The sequence below is a fragment of the Phyllopteryx taeniolatus genome, chromosome 12 (genome assembly GCF_024500385.1).
Source record: "Phyllopteryx taeniolatus isolate TA_2022b chromosome 12, UOR_Ptae_1.2, whole genome shotgun sequence".
Lineage (NCBI taxonomy): Eukaryota > Metazoa > Chordata > Actinopteri > Syngnathiformes > Syngnathidae > Phyllopteryx > Phyllopteryx taeniolatus.
The window spans coordinates 17,001,698-17,015,943 of record NC_084513.1 but is presented as its reverse complement, the minus strand read 5'-3'; the positions used below and the strand labels follow the sequence as shown (position 1 = coordinate 17,015,943).

The 14,246-nt window shown below is 40.9% G+C and overlaps 1 protein-coding gene across 1 annotated transcript in view; it reads right to left on the bottom strand.

Annotated features, from left to right (window-relative positions):
- The window catches only part of ptpn4a (protein tyrosine phosphatase non-receptor type 4a), a 68,598-nt gene extending 55,955 nt beyond the window's left edge, over positions 1-12,643 (bottom strand). The window contains exon 1 of the mRNA XM_061792145.1: positions 12,023-12,643. The gene's annotated coding sequence lies outside the window, so the exon portion shown is untranslated. The remainder of the gene's footprint in view (positions 1-12,022) is intronic.
- Positions 12,644-14,246: the final 1,603 nt, after the last annotated feature.

The following is a 14,246-nucleotide window of genomic DNA, read 5'->3' as shown; positions in this document are numbered from 1 at the left end:
TATAAGTCGGTTAGCCGCTGTTAATCAGCTGCTAGGCTAACGCTTAAGTGGTGCTAAAATATGCAAGGACGACGAGGGCCCGATGATGCGTCCCGTATAAAAGCATCCAAGAGCTGTTATGCATTGTCCTCTTCCTTAGCGGCTTTCTGCTGGAGCTGAGGCGGACAGAGAGCAGGCAGAACCGCTGTGAGTCAGCCAAAGCCAGCCCCCCGCCTCACGCTGAAATCAGAGAAACCACAAGAATGTAACAGCTTCTGTTATTATCCCTCCCTGCTGCCTCACGGCCTGATAGCCTGCCCCACAGTGAGGCTGCCTGTTTCCCCTTCTCGTCTTGTTCTCTCACTCCCATCTCTCTCCCACATAGACTCAGCTTATACATGCACAAATACACCCTGAAACACACAAATGCATTTTATTTCCTACTGTGAGCGGCTCCAAACACAAGGCTGTCCGACACACTACTGAACAGATCAATGGGCTGAAGGAATATGAGCCAGTAACAGTCTTCGCTCCAGGCACTGTCCAAATTTTAATGGGCACACGCACGCACACATTATATTTTAGTATTTGGATTTCCACTACTAGCAGAAAAAGTGAATCATTCAAGTGAGGCATTAACTGAGTATTTTGCCGATTACACACACCATGTCTTCAACTTGGACTTTTTAAGAAAGGCTGTGATTTCTTTCAGTGTCAGTGCCTGTAGGGGATGCATGAATGACCTTTTCAGTAATGTTGCTAAGAGATAATGCAACTTAGTAAGAATGGGCATTTGACTAGATTTCCACGATTGGATATGGGGAAAATTAACAAAAAGGGTACGGAAAATCCCTCTGAATATTATGAACTCCTGTTTCCAAGGCTGTGTTGTATTGTGGTGTGTGTGGATGAAGCTCATGATCATGTTGTCCTTCTTTAGACAGCAAACTTGTTTATAGCCAAAGAGGGTATTTCCCTTTAGCCTTGATTAATTAACAATCGATTCAGCACAAATCAGCCAAATTCTTAACCATCAATGAATCTATTCATTAGTTATTCTGCCCATCCCTACCAGTGAAAATGGTTCCCAGTATGTCCTGTTTGAGTGGAGCATCTTGAAGTTAGGGGTTTGAATCAGTTGAGAAATATAGACGCATGAGTTAAATTTGTAGAATTGCGACATTCTTTTAAAGGTCTCTTCCACCCCACCTCACCCCCCATAGAAAATGTGGATTTCTGGGAAGTAATACTGGTAAAAACAATGGGCCTCTGTGGAATCTAGTTTTTAGTTAGGAATTGTCTTTTTTTTCTCTCTCTCTCTTAGCCAAGCAAGAGGACCCAGAAGTGCTGCTTAGTGAAGGTGCCTCGATGCAACCTTTCCAAAATGATGTTACCATACCAGTAATTATTTACAGCAGCAATATTTAAAGCAACAGGTCACCAACAAAGTTAACAGACTCTACGCGAAGACGCTCGAGCAGCAGAAGAGAAGAAAACACTAGCCTGTGGAGAAGAAGCAAGGAACCACAAAGTTACCGTTATACTAAAAAACAATGACTCACAATGTTAATATTAAATATCATAATAGTTCTTTTGGTAGCCAATAATTTATGCCATGAGAAAATAAAATTCCAACTTCACATTTAAGAAAGACTACATAGGACAGTGAATTTCCACATCAACATGAGTTTAGCCTCTTAAGTGATTCTCACTATTATGACGTTTTGCACAAATGTTAAGGAAAGGTGTTCTCAAAGGTTAAGAGATGTGGCTTTCCGAAGAGGTCCATTGCCTCAACAACACAGGATGGAAACCGTTTAGGTGCAAACTGCGTTAAAATTTGTAAATTTGTGTTGGCTTCAAAATACCACTCACTGTTCTTGTATGAAATCTTATGGTGAACATTAACTCCTACCCTCAGGCTGTGGGTTTAAATCAAAATAAAAAAGGTGGCCCATATGTCAACCAAAAAAGTGACAAGAGAGAGCTACATGTGAATTTGTCCTGTTCGGAGTGATCCAACTCATACAGGTGGACACTGGCCACACCCTTCATAGGAGCAAGCCTATCAGCCACTTTGTAACCGGATATCTGCACACTGGTTCACATAATCCGTGCCCTTGAGCTCTAGTCTTTGCATAATCTGACATGCACAGTAAATTGACATTTCAAATTTTGACTTGAGCAAATTGTACTAGCCATGATGATCAAACAACGTTGAAAGTCACAAAATAAGAAGCCAGAATCACAGCATAAAATTAAACCAATGTGCCGATGTTGTCTTTTGACTTTTTTGTTTTGTGTTGTTTGTTTGTTTCGGTGTTAAATTGAATACAGAATTGTTTATGCTTCCTTCCACACGTAGCGCCAAGTACAAATAAGTTAACTGTGTTAGATGTTCCAGAAATAGCTGTGTCGGGATTATGGTTAAGAGCCAAGATGCAGCTGCAAATTGGAAGCGGGTCCAAAATGCCAAGAACTGTGTACACTTTTAGTAGGAATGAGATTAGTTCGGCTAATTAATGGTTTGTAAAGCATAAAACTTTGTCATCTGCATCCTTAAAAGAAAAGTTGGACAGACTGCACTGAAAACGTATGATTAACAAACACTGACATGATCATAAATATTGAACAGGTTTAACATTTACAATTGTCAGCGCTGGTCGGTTTGTGAACAAATCGGGGAAGAAAAATCAATCTTAACACCCCACAACAGGATAATCAGTCAGGATTAGCTTTTAGAGACTGACCATCGGGCCTTTGCTGACAGTGTGGACAATCAGCTCTTTCCTGCAAGAAAATCTCTGAAAAAGTAACATTTGCTACAAGACAACATTTTAAAACTTCAGGGCAAAGATTTTAAAAATTCTTTGTCTGATCAAATACTGAATGAGACTTACTGTTCTGTGGAAACAAGCTCTCTTTTCATTAAGACTCTCAATTATATTTCATTTCGTTGGATTTATCACTAAAACAAGACGATGGCTTATCACACAAAGTGGCACTACTTGGCTCACTACCATTGTCTCCTGTCCTATTTTCATTGCATCCCTTCCTCACAGGGTGTATATGTATGTAGCACTGCCTTCCCAGTCCACATAGGATAAAATCTTATGTTATTGTGGTTATATGCAGTTATTATTTTGTTGTTGTTGTTCCTTTCGCTCTGGTCCTTCTCAAACCTCGTTCTGGCTGACTGCATTTCCAATAAAGATCCATCTCAACACAAACTGCAACAGAGGGAGTACATGTCAAACTCTCATGTTGCACAGCAAAAGTGTTCCGGCATGAAAAGGCATACAGATCCACCATATTACATGACTATCTATCTATAACCTGGCTATAGCACGTGAAGCCCAAAAGGGGGACAAAACAAACTGTTCCTGGCTCTGACCCACAGCGCTGCAGCAATTGTGAGCTTTGACTGCTCTCTTTCAACTAGTAGTTTAACAGTTGTTTCAAAATGGAAACTTGAACACACGCTAAACTCTTGCTTGTACACGAAGCAAGTTAGAGCTGGACAAAGTGGAACACATTTTGAAAAGTGAGTCTCTTGATGCATGCCCGCATAAATGTAGATGTGTTGCTGTGTTCCTAAATGTTGATGCAGGGCAGAATTGGCAGAGGACAAGTCAAAACAAGCACTGGAGCATAACTCTTGAGTAAAGAATTGGAAGCCAGCTGTACTTACATACCTGAGGAGTGTACATGTGGGGGTTGGGCTTTAGTGGAGGACTCCTCTCACAACAGAAAAAGAAATCTTATGGGATATTATATCCATTGGCAATCAAAAATAACATGGGAAATATTTTAGTGGTCCCAGAGTAAGAGCTTTTCTCATTTGGAATTCCCCCTATTTCACCTTCAGATTGGGGTAGGGCTGCTGCACAATTACTGGAATTTCTTGTGTATAATGCGCACCCATGTAAAATACGCACCACCAAAATTGACCTCAAAATTCTAGAAAAACCTTCTACCTACGTATAACGCATTTTTACAATGCATGATTTTGCTTGTACCCATATGATCAAAACATGAAGTATTATATTATCTGTATTTTGTTAGTTTATTCTAGTAATTATTCTGACTTTATTTGAACACGTAATACTTTTTATTTACTTGCTCTTGTTTTGAAATTCACAGCCCTACTTTTATTTAGTAAATGTGAAAACACAGTTATGCTCATATATTTGGGCTTAGGCAAAACAAATAAAATTTTATTTTAATGGGATTCAAATTAAACTGTCAAGCATTTCAGAAAAGCATTATCATTCAACAAAACATAACCATAAAGAAATTAATGATGGTTGTTGTTCAGTAATCAGTCGTATTTAAAGTAAATAAATAAATATTTCACAAATTCTGCCAGGGTATATAAACTTATGAGCCCAACTGTACATATTATGCAATATTATGCATACCCCTATCATATCATATAGGGCAGCCGTGGCCCAATGGTTAAGATCATCGCCTGCCACCGTGGGGGACCTAGGTTCAAAACCCCGACGGGACCATCCGCCAACATCCTCCGGACTCACGGCTGTGGTGTCCTTGAGCAAGACACCGATACCCCGAAATGCTCCCCGGGCGCTTCAGCTGCCCCCTGCTCCAGTGTGTTCCACTAACATGGGTATGTGTTCACTGTGATGGGTTAAATGCAGAGAACAAATTTCGTGTGCGTGCATGCATGCATGCATGTTCATGACAATAAAAGATGATTCTATTCTATATTGGAATGAAGGTGAAGGCTACATCTCTTTCATAACCTGTAGGTGGCGGTGGTATATTAGAATGAAAGTGTACACCTTTCTCATAACCTCTAGATGGTGGCATACATTTATAAAAGGGGAAAGCTTTTTTTCGTTTTCCCCTATACCTATGTATAATTCGCACCATTTACTTTTGACAATTTGGGGGGTGGGGGGGGGGGGGTGTGCGCATTATACGAGAAATTATGGTAATCAAATTTTAATCATGATCACGATTCAGGCTGCCATGATTAAATTGACCTTATTGTGTGCAATTTTTACATCTGAAATGCAAACTCTGTTGCATATGAAGCACTTTCTCAACCAATAGCCACCCACCAGGGGCGAACGCATGGTTAAGGGTTCCTTAAGATGCCTACACAACAAGCAAAGATTAGCAATGAGGAGCTATCATGGTGAGGAGCCAGTGCCTCGAAAAAGGATCACCATCCGTTTTCTGGACCCGTTTCGATTCAGGGCAAGTGACATTAAACAAGAAGTCATATTCAAAGAGTGCAGCAGAGTTGTCCCTCTTATAACAACTTATTATTAGTGGCTTTGCTGTGTACATTCAATCTTTGTCCGTCCATCCATTCTCTGTACCGCTTCTCTTTACTAGGGTCGCAGGTGTGCTGGAGCCTATCCCAGCCGACTTTGAGCAAGAGGCGGGGTACAGCCTGAACTGGTCGCCAGCCAATCGTGGTTCAATTTTTTGTCTTAATATAAATGGCGACTTTCTTGTTACTTTACTTACTGAGCAGCCCAGACATACATGTATCACTTTGGTCCTTATTGTATAGTCACTGTCACACTTCAAGCAGGATTAGTTTTGTTGGGATTTTAAAGGCAGATGTTTAATAATGTGAATGTACAGTATTTGTGAGAAATGATTACTTTGCAACAGAACAACACTACTGTAACTCTAGACCAAGAACATGGTATTGAATTGTGATTCCCTCCATAGCGAGTGAGTCCAGCTTTGGATGAATGAAATACAAGACTTTGCAACATGAGAGCTATTGGGTTACTGTCTTCTAGTGTCAGTGTCAGATTTCAGGCAGGAGTCAAACAACTTACCTCATGGTCACTATTGAAAACATGACTATGTAAGAAACCATGTTAAAACGAAAATGCAAATGATCCAAGAATACACCATGTTTTTATAACCATGATGTGGTTTTCACATTAATTCTGTCCAAATGGCAACATTACAGGATGGTATAATTTCATGTTGTGATGCAGTAGACCTTTTCATATTTAAACTACAAAACTGAAGCAAACAACCCAGTCATGAAACAGAACTTGAAGAGAAAAGCAAAGTTTCATTTCCAGGAACTGCTGGACTGTTCAGATATGATTTTGACAACAGCTCCTGCAAATATCTGGGATTGGAAATAATTAAAAACCAATAGGAGCCTTGCTCTAACAAAGCAATACAACATGAATATTTGAAGATGCTCAATCAATAAGTGTAATGTGACTAGTTCTGAGATGCAACTTAAGACCTCAGCTAACTTGTCTCAGTTAGGCTCTTGGTTGGACGGGGAATACAAATTATGAAAGTTTGAAGGAGACTGGTAAAGAAATGCAACCAGTACACGACTGGCAAAAGATGTGCAAATGTGGTGGCAAGAAGCCAAATCAATGACCAAGTAGTTCTGTCACGTTTGTGGATTACAAACACCATAAAATTACAGAGTTGGCCAAACACAATGGTTATCATTTACTGATGGGTGCACATCCAAATCATTCTGTGCCATAAGATATATCTGACTAGCTGACTGATGAAAAACCCATTTCTCCACTTTATGATGATTTAGACTTTTTAATTTCTCTTTCATTTGTTGTATACTACTTTAAACTACATTGGCAAACAACTATTGGGGAAAAAATGCAAAGGGCACGACTTACTGAAGATACAAAAAAGGCTAAGTTACTTTGTTTTAAATGGACCAAATGCCAACAATCCTGCATTATGAAAGTAATATTTTAAGATATAGTTAACAGTTTGAATAATGTTCACAGGTCAATATTGGTTGGCTAATTTTACCACACAGCACCATCAATACCTTTTCATCAGGTCCCTTAATACAAACTGCCAGTATTAAACAGTCCTTTTGACAGCAAAGTCAACTACATACAAAGTCAGTCCAAAATGTTGTATATGAAATTTAAGATTAAGATTATATACTGTAGCCAGAATTTTATAAAGGTTCTGGTACCTGGCAGTTTACAGCCTTAATATAAATCTCTGGCAAAAGGCATTCATATCAAGTTTTCTGTAAAAGATCCTAAGAAACTATAAACTCAATGAAGTCTTAAAGATTTACTGCTTTTCTAATCTATCCAACAGAATATGGTAAACCTCACCGAAATGATGCAATCTGTGTAGCACTAGAATTTCTAGCTAAATATACACACGTTATCCAGTCCCAGAAAAAAAAAATGAAGTAAATCAAGCAACATTCAAGTGACAGGCCAGTTTTAGATTGTGCTCGTGTTGTGTCAGTTTATATACTATTTTAACTGTGCGGCCTCATGAACAGACCAACAGGAAGACTGACCACAGACCAACAGACTCTCTCCGAGGCATCTGGCTGAACAGTTAGTGATGGCTGTTAGTCTGGTTTAATTTGAGCAATGCTGGTGGGCCAGACTGAAAGAACATTGACTCAAGACACGAGTAATCGGAGTGCTCTACCAGTGTTTTGCCACGCGAGGCCACAGTTCATGTCATTACAGTTACAAGATGGGCAGCATTCAAGGATCAATCTGAAACCGAAGCTCAAGTAACACGTCAAAGGTCCCTTGATGTTCATCCACTTAAATAGTAAATCGGCCAAAATGAGTCTATCGATAGCTCTGCAAACAGATATCGCCCAACTCCAGACTGGGCTGCAAGCTTTCCAAGGGGTTCCAGTTGGATGGACAGGCAGCTGGTCCACTTGGTTAAACATGAACAGGCTGCTCTTTGACAAGGCTGTCACCACCGGACGGCATCAGTCAAAGGAAGCCTGGTCTCAGGCACATGAAGGGCTCTTAAAGGTAAACGCCACTCTATCTGAAATTAGTCCAGTTATGCATTTTAAACAACTAACTAAGCACTAGTAGAAAGTGTATATAAACTCTGACTTAAAGCTTAAAGAAGGGGCCACTGTTTCTGATCCAAACAGTGACGTTAAAGTGGTGCCAACTATAGTGAATCATTCAATCATTTATTATCAAGAGTTCAATAGAAACAAAACACTGGACGTTACCAGATGAGTTTAAAAATAAACTGGTTATACATAAGAATGGAAACAAAAATACATCCAGCAAAGAACTGTGTTTAAAATTGAGAGTGGTGGCTTTAAAAGGAGGTGCCTGGCCTGTTGAGTGTTATGCGAGTCAACGAATTAAGTGTAGAGTTGGCTGTTGTGCGCTCAGGTTGGCGGCTGGCTGTAAACTGGCTAACTGTTAGCAAGTCTAAGTCCTTAGTGCATGCGCATCAGTTGAGGCGATAGCAGCTTGTGTATGAATGTTCTTATTACGTGTTTGTTTTGTTATCATTTGTTCAATAAAGCAATCGAAAACGCACCATCGGCTGTGTCTATCCTTGAACACTGGTGGGGCATTACAATGTGTTCTAATTAGCCATGGTAGCAGTCGATATTAAATTCGCTTACAACGATAGCTTGCGTTGCCAATCGTTGTGGTATGTGGTATGATTTGCAGTAGATACATTGCTCTTTATTTATTTATTTTTTTAGAGTGAAATAATCCCAAGATTTGGACATTCTCTGCCTCTTATGCACCCTTTCCTCCTGGCTCAACGCTATCGCGCCAACTTATTTCTACACGGAGTGGTGCGTGAGTCTGCAGTAACATTACTCCGTGGGGTAAAAAATAGCACTGTCAAGCGTCAAGGCGGAGATTTTGGTTTGACTTTTTTTGGGGGGGGGGGAATAAAATTATTTGAGTTAGTCGAGTAAGCGTTTCAGCCCTATTATAATGAACACCTAACACATTTGCATTTACAGGTGAGAGCAATCTTTTGCAGATGCCTTTTACTCCTGTGAGATTACCACAGCACCGAGGTTTATCCATTTTTTTGCCAGATTTTAGTAAGCACGTCTACATGTGCGTTTCTCATGACGACAAGGTCATGTATGCTGCGACAGTTAAAGCTGGGTCATCAACACAGGCAATCTAATCTTAAGCATCTGGGTCATACTTAGCATGCGAGGCTGCGGAATTTGTGAGAATCCAGGTATGCAATCTCACATTATCCATCTTGCAAATCTGCACACATGTATGACACATATGACCATATAAAACGGGGCTAACCAACCCTTGCGACACTGGGGGAGTTTCAGTCGCAAATGGAGGGCGTGCAGCAGTATGCCAAATACATTCAACTGTGACAATTTTGCAACTCCATGTGAATAGCGATTGTTCTAATAATGTAATTGTACAATAATGCATGAAACTTCAAAATCACAAAGAAATTTAAAAATCCCTTCTTTTTGACAACAACACACTTGTTTAAATGTGCTGCACTGCAGATATGCCTCCGCGCGATCACCTTTCCCTTGGGAACTTGAAGGATTAAACTTAGTATAATAGATTACTCTTGTTATCATTAATATAATTATTTATTAGTAAGACTTATTACCTTATTGGTAAGTATGCATGGTCAAACGACAGGCCTTTTACTTGAGTATATATCGCCGATGTTGCGCCGAGTCCACGCTCTGTGCTCTAATCTAGTCGTAAGGCTTAGGATCCATCCCTGGCCGTCATTGTAATGAAAGCAGGACTTGCCATTGGCCCAGCAGTAGACAAGGCAGGGTGTACAGTCGCTCACTTGCATGAGGGCTAATTTTAGCAAGACAATAAATAGGATGTGTAAAGTGTATATCTTTCTTGATCCTTGGGGTATTTTGGTATTAAGACACCTGATACCTGGTTTAAATTGTCAAAAAAAAAAAAAAAAAAAAAGGGCATAATGTGCCTCTATGACACAGTTTGACCCTGAAACAATAATTCCAATGATTTCTTATGGGAATAATAAATGCAGCCTTTAAAGTTCCCAAATACATCAACAGGGAGCATTTGAATCTTTTCAAAGCCATTTCCTTTTGCTCGAGCTCTTGTATCAAATGTTATCAGCATGTGTACCTAATTTTTTGGCAGGGGTTAGGGACCAAGCCCAGACACAAATAGGGAATGGAGTCTTAACTTTTTATAAGTGCCTTCAATAATAGTTTGAATCCAAAACTATAATCCCAAAACATGTTGATGGCAGTTCAAACTCATATTCCTTAAAATTTTAGAATAAATGGCTCACAGATTATTTGATTTTTTTTTTTTTTTAATGCACTGTAAGTGAGAGGACACTGGCATGTGTTGCCACTTTGCAACCTAAAAAAATACAAATCACTACTTTCTAGCTAGTTTACTCCACTTTTGCCTCGGTGATACATAGATACTCTCATTTCACAAAAACAAACATTGCAAATGATGCTTTATCTTTAGTCGGTATCTTCATGTAAGATACAGTATCTGACTGTATCTTACGTTGAGCAGCTTACAGTTACCAACTGATCAGCTTTTAACTCCACCACTGCCAATAGCAATTCAGACGTTTTTCTGCATCACCTTGATAAGTTTACTACCCTGCTTTCTATGGCATCAACCTCTCAAGGACCCTTGTCTGCCTGTCGGACCTACTGGAATCTTCCATCATACTTTTGTTCGCTGTCAAGTCGGCCGGCTACCAGCTGTTGGTCAACGCTTATAACTCCTCTGCTTACAATTTATGGAGGCATTAAAGAAAAGAGCACAAAAATACATGGATGGCACAAATAGGTAAGTTTTTCAGTGAACAGTTAGTAAGGTTCTACAGAAAAAAAATTGCAAATGGTGAATAACAATAGGCGGGAGTTCACTGTCAGGCTGCATGCCATTTTTTTGCTCATCGGAGTCTGAAAGAAGTTTTATCTTGAAAATCAGGCACATTCACCTATGCCTCTGTCAAAACACTCCAATAAAGTAAAAACTGTAATACCACCCCAAAAAAAATTATCTGCGATATAGTGGGCCCACAATAACTGAACCGCAATATAGCGGGGGTTTACTGGACACAGTATTTCATCAAGTGTTTAGCAGCACGGGGGGTGGCAGCTGGCTGGGGAGAAATATACACTCTTTCACTGATCCCTGATGATCCCCAATCACACACTGGCTGGTTTTAAGGAATACTTCAAAGACACATCCAAGAAAGGAGTGTGTAATAATCTACCAAACCTCCAATGACGAATGAATCCTGACCAAAAATTTAATGATGTGTACATGCAATGAAAAACGAGGGCTATGCATGCACACAAACGGCAGGAGCAGATATGATATGAATATGATATCAGCTGCAGCAAGAAGCAGAGGGGCCGACTGCGACCCAAAAGATGTGGCACGGATGGTGGAGGATTACGTCATCGAGAAAAAAAGAAAAGAAAAAGGAGGACGTCTCAATCGCATGCAGGCTTCACTGACATAAACGAATAACTCAGCACTGTTTGATTAGCAACTGCTATGTGCCAAAAAAGTACAATTAATTATATGCATAATAAGACCTTATTTCAAATGAATGGGAGTCGAAATGCATACTTGAATATTCATTGTCTAGCTTCGCCATATTGTAGTTTTCGGAACGAGCATAAATAAGCACGAAGCTTTCGTTAATTGTTGCTTCTTTTTCTTTTTCTTCAAATCAATGTGCGCCATATTTAAAGGCATACAACTGGCTCCATTCAACGCCAACCGGGCTGTCATTAAAGGGGCTTATTGTACACTTGTAACGTTACAATGAATGACCCATTAACCAAGGGGAGAGGAGGGGGGGCATTTATGTCGACATACGGAAGGCTGAGGCATACATTAATTAATAAACGGCACTAAATGCGATGCAACTGTGCGTATAATTGATCATTCTGGGGTGTTCGGTGGCCACAAGAAGTAACTGCGATGCATTGAATGGGCAGAGCAGCGTTAGCAAACAACGAGCTACACATTTCGGATGACTGTAAGCACACTATTATAGATTTAAAAGTAACTACTTGTGAAAAAAATTGGACGGTACATTTGGCAATTCGTGTCAGCGTTATCATAATGTTACTGGGAATTATTTAGCTGCGTGAAGCAACTTGGAGGAAAGTGACAGCGCCGAGCTAACCGGCTAAGCTAGCTAACGTCAGCTGGCTGTAAAGAGGGTAAAAACAAATAAATAAAAGATGGAGTGTCTTTTTTCCCCCCCTTACCGTCATAAACTGCTCCGGGGGCGTCCAGTTTTCAAGGAATAAAATGTTCGCCGTGTGAGGAAATGGTCTTTGTTGGTAGGGCGACGAAGCCCGAACATTCAAGAGGAGTTCGCCCGCGGCTGCCGACGAGACCCGGGCATCATTACTACGGACGGTCGGTCTTCACGAGTGGTCGCAGTCCGCCGCTGCCTCACGCGCATCCATCCGGCAAAGAGGGGCCTCCTCCGGCCGCGACCATGCCACCACTGCCTCGGCAGCCACAGATGATAATCCACAAAACGAGATCCCCCGCAGTAAGCATTGGCTAAACGCGGCCAGTTGTATCAGTCATTGCAGACTGAGAACGTCAAACGTGAGTGAAAATATTTTTAAAAATAATAAGGAAATAAAATACACCGATGATATTCAAAGTCAATTTCTCGATTTAACCACAAAATATTGCGTTTCTGACTTCGTGGGCTTGCTCGGTTTTGTCAACCTCGCTCGGTCTCACTGCAGCTGCTCCTCCGAGCGACACAACAGCAGCGGCGGCGGCGGTGGCGACGACGTAATGGCGCAAATGGAGCGCGCGGAGGCGGGGCAACAAAATCGGGAGGCTCGCTGCTAGTTATGGAGCGAACCCAGGTCAATCAAAGGCATTATCCTTTTATGTATGGAGCTCCTCACGAGACCCGGATGTTGGGAGTATTGCCGTTGATGACATTGGGGGACGTTACACTACTGTGTCCCTATTTCACATGTGACTATGAAGTATCCATTTTACAATCTGATTTTTAAATAATTATTGTATTTATTTATTTTTTAATGAATACAAATGACCACAAGTGTTTTCATTCACATTTTCAGACCGATCGTCAGCAGTGTAATTCATAGTTCTTGTAAAAAAGAGGCCACGTTCTGATGTGGGCTGGAGTGGCCTCATGTGGTGCACAATGTAATAGCAGCCAGTGCATTACAACAAAGACAATAAGCCTTTGTACTGTCCCTTTCAATGGCACACTATGAAGTATAAGGAGATGAAGAGGAGACAGTGAGCCCACTGTTGCCGATAGGAACATCCCATGGCAACTCACACATGATGGACTGAGCCACAATACGAAAGTGAAATAGTGTCTCTGACCTCCTCTAACTTGCCACAATCATTTTAAAATGTGTTGCAATATCTCCATTTTATATCGCGCTTGTTGCCTTGGGACTATTCATTTCACCAGTCAACTCAGTGTTGGTGATAGAAAGATCCCAAAGCAACTAACACATGATAGACTGAGCCACGATAGGGGACACCGCAACAGGGCAGGGAACCCAGGAAATTGCTGAAGGGGTCCTCAAGAGATGGCTGACATTTGCCAATATCAATGACAAAAAAATGGCACTGCTTTAAAACACCACAGCAATGTGTTGGGAATCCCCTGAATAGAGCTCCTTACTAGTTGTTGCTGGCTGATGACAAGTAGGGGGGCCCTGAGAGACAGCTGATCTTGATCTATATCAACAACAACTAGAAACCCCAGTAGACACTTCACTGAAACATCTGTATTCAGGAATCACCCCAATGCATCTCACCTCATGAACAGCAAAGTCTTGAATTAACCGAGTGAAGTGGGGTACTGCCATGACTGGTCTTCAGCCAGTCACGGCGCATTTAAAGACAAACAACCTTTCACACCTTTGGACAATTTAGACACAAATACAAGACGATACCAACTCCGCACAGGAAGGCCGGAGCAGAGAGTTGGACGGCGGACCTATGAACTGTGAAGCAAACCGATCTGTTATGCATTATTATTAATTACAAGCTGCTATATATAGTTGAATCCTCTGGGTACTCGACTAGAAATGTAATTAAAACACATCGGAAACCTAAGAAGCAGACAGATAACCTCAGGGAGTGTGGCGTGATGAGTTCCAAGGTCCCACCGAGCTGGATATTAAGATGATTATCGCTATACAAATTAGCCAGTCATGCAAATTTGTGCATACTTAGTGTGTTTTTCTGAGTTAAGGTTGTTTTCCTGGGTTGAGAGCGGGAAAAAAAGGAACGTGGGGACACACAATGCTGAAGGGGGGAAAAAAAGAGCACAGGGGAAATCAAGAACTTGCACTGGGAACAGAATATATTGCATTAGCGCTCTTTTCCATTAAGGTATGGCGCCCTTGCTTTGTACGTCATGCACACAAAAACATAGTGGACTTAAGTAATTGAAAATACGCTCCCTCATAGTCC